The sequence below is a fragment of the Anomaloglossus baeobatrachus genome, unplaced genomic scaffold (assembly GCF_048569485.1).
Source record: "Anomaloglossus baeobatrachus isolate aAnoBae1 unplaced genomic scaffold, aAnoBae1.hap1 Scaffold_109, whole genome shotgun sequence".
NCBI classification, from domain to species: domain Eukaryota; kingdom Metazoa; phylum Chordata; class Amphibia; order Anura; family Aromobatidae; genus Anomaloglossus; species Anomaloglossus baeobatrachus.
Genome location: NW_027441879.1, coordinates 1 through 2743, shown reverse-complemented (window position 1 = coordinate 2743; position 2743 = coordinate 1). Strand labels below are relative to the sequence as shown.

Below are 2743 nucleotides of genomic sequence, written 5' to 3'. Positions count from 1 at the left end.
TTCTGCAAATTGTTGGGATCCTGACTAAACAGCACGCAAACGCATGTGACCGCTGGCGTGCTGATAGGACAGGATCCTGCTTGCTCTACTGAGCATGCCCAGAAGCCAGCCTCCGTGATCAGTCTGTCTCTCTCCCCTCTCTCTCCTCCCTCTCTCTCTGTCTCTCCCCCTCCCTCCTCCCCCACCTGAGAGCTGCGGACACTCGTAACCAAGGTAAATATCGGGTAACCACTTATCTTAGTTACCCGATGTTTACGTTGGTAACGGGTGCAGGGAGCCGGCTCCTAGCAGCTGCAGACGCTCGTAACGCAAAGTAAATATCGGGTATCCAAGCAAGTATACCCGATGTTTACCTTGGTTATGAGCCTCGCAGCTGTCAGATGCCGGCTCCCAGTCTGGCACGTTTAGTTCCCCTCACTCCCGATCACATGACTCCAATGCTCACCCCTAAACATCCAGTGACAGGATCCTGCAAAATAAGACATGCGTTTGCATGCATTTTCTGCTGTAAAAGCAGGATCCGCTTTTGCAGCAAAAAACCGTTCAGGACGCATGTTAAAAAGACGTAGTGTGAAAGCAGCCTAATTCTTCAAATTACATGGTTCAGATGAAACCCCCAAAGGATCCATTCATTGTAATAAGGCAGCAGAGTTAAAGCGAGCTTTACACGCTACGATATATCCAACGATATGTTGTCGGGGTCACATCATTAGTGACGCACATCCGGCGCCATTTGACATATCTTAGCGTGTGACAGCTACGAGCGTCTGTTAACGAGCAAAAATACTCACCTTATCGTTGCTCGTTGACACATCGCTCATTTTCTAAAAAATTGCATAATCTTCTGTGCGCCATTGTTCATCGTTCCCGAGGCAGCACACACGTCGCTCCGTGTGACACCCTGGGAACGATGAACACAGCTTACCTGCGTCCCGCTGGCAATGCGGAAGGAAGGAGGTGGGCAGGATGTTTACGTCCCGCTCATCTCCGCCCCTCCGCGTCTATTGGCCGGCCGCTGTGTGACGTCGCTGTGACGCCGAACGTCTTTCCCCCTTCAGGAAGAGGATGTTCACCGCCCACAGCTAGGTCACTCGGGAGGTATGTGTGACGGGGATTACTGACTTTGTGCAACACGGGCAACAAATTGCCTGTGCCGCACAAACGATGGGGGCGGGTGCGATCGCACGATTAATTGCAGCGTGTAAAGCAGGCTATAGTCTTGGACTCCTCATGGCAGCGCGGCAATCATCCCTATCTAGTGAACGGTTATATCCAGTAATTGTATTATTACAGCGGATTCTTTATGATGTTACATCGTCATCTTCTCCCCATTCAGATCCCTACAATATCGGATCCTCTCAGTGGAGATCTTCTATATAAGAGAATTCTCCTGATTGCCCCATCAAGGATGGATATGGATAGGGACAAGATGGCGGAGAGGACATCGTTACACCTCACCCTAGAGATCCTCTTCCGGCTTACTGGAGAGGTGAGAGATTCTGATGACGTCACATTACATCATTCTTATCTATGGGAATAACAGGTGGACAGAACTGGAGAGGTGAGGACTCTGGAAATGTCTGGAGTGAGATTTATTACTGTTTCTCTCCATAACCAGGATTACACAGTAGTGAAGAAGACCTCTAGTGAGCGCTGTCAGGCCCCTGTGTCTGAGGGATGGGGAAGACCCCCTGAGCCCAATCACGGGGCCTCCACCTCACCCCCCGATACATGAGGACATCAATGACCAGAAGATCCTAGAACTCACCTACAAGATGATTGAGCTGCTGACTGGAGAGGTGACACTGCTGGGAATGCTGGGACATTATACAGTAACGCTATGAAGGGATCGGGGGGTGACGGTATCATTGTATGTATAAAATGCATACAGCTGCACACTGAAAAAGCCAAAAATGAACAAAGGAAAATATGGCACTGCATTACTGCAAAAGAGAGATATTTAGTTTATGTATAGGCATATAAGCCTGGAAACCAACGGCAAGGTATAGCTCTGTAATCCGGGAACCTAACTTAAATGCCACTATCTAGGTTAAAAACATCCATGTCTGGGCAAATGCCATTATTTGGACTACAAACCTCCATGTATGGGCAGCTAGGCTCCTGCTACAATGGTTATGAACACAGCCAGGTCTTAGTGCGGAGTGCTCAGTCAGAAAGAGACTCCACTAGAAATATCTAAAAAACTGACCTTGCCGTTGGTCTCCGGGCTTACATGCATTGGCCAATACATAAACTAAATATCTCTCTTTTGCAGTAATGCAGAGCCAGTCCCTTGTTCATTTTTGGCTTTTTCAGTGTGCAGCTGTATGCATTTTATAGTTACTATGTTTTTTCAGTTAGCACCAGTTCACATTTGTTGGATGTGCGGGTCAGTTTTATAGATATTTCTGGTATCATTGTATGTGTCAGGTTCCTATAAGGTGTCAGGACGTCACCGTCTATTTCTCCATGGAGGAGTGGGAGTATTTAGAAGGACACAAAGATCTGTACAAGGACGTCATGATGGAGGTTCCCCAGCCCCACTCATCATCACCAGGTAATAGACAGGACTAAATACACACGGCCTATAATTATCTGTATGTAAGGAAATGAATTCAGTCCCCTGTATGTGTCTCCTCCAGGTCTATCCAGGTAAGAGGACAACACCAGAGAGATGTCCCCGTCCTCTTCTCCCACAGGACTGTAAACAAGAAGATCCCGATGTTTCTCAGGATGTGTTTCC

The 2743-nt window shown here is 47.9% G+C and overlaps 1 long non-coding RNA gene across 1 annotated transcript; it reads left to right on the top strand.

The window, feature by feature from the left end:
* Positions 1-1338: 1338 nt before the first annotated feature.
* On the top strand, positions 1339-2508 carry LOC142260455 (uncharacterized). Its single transcript, XR_012728658.1, has 3 exons — positions 1339-1489; positions 1619-1799; positions 2431-2508. It is a non-coding gene; the product is annotated as an uncharacterized LOC142260455 (long non-coding RNA).
* The last annotated feature ends 235 nt before the right edge of the window (positions 2509-2743 follow it).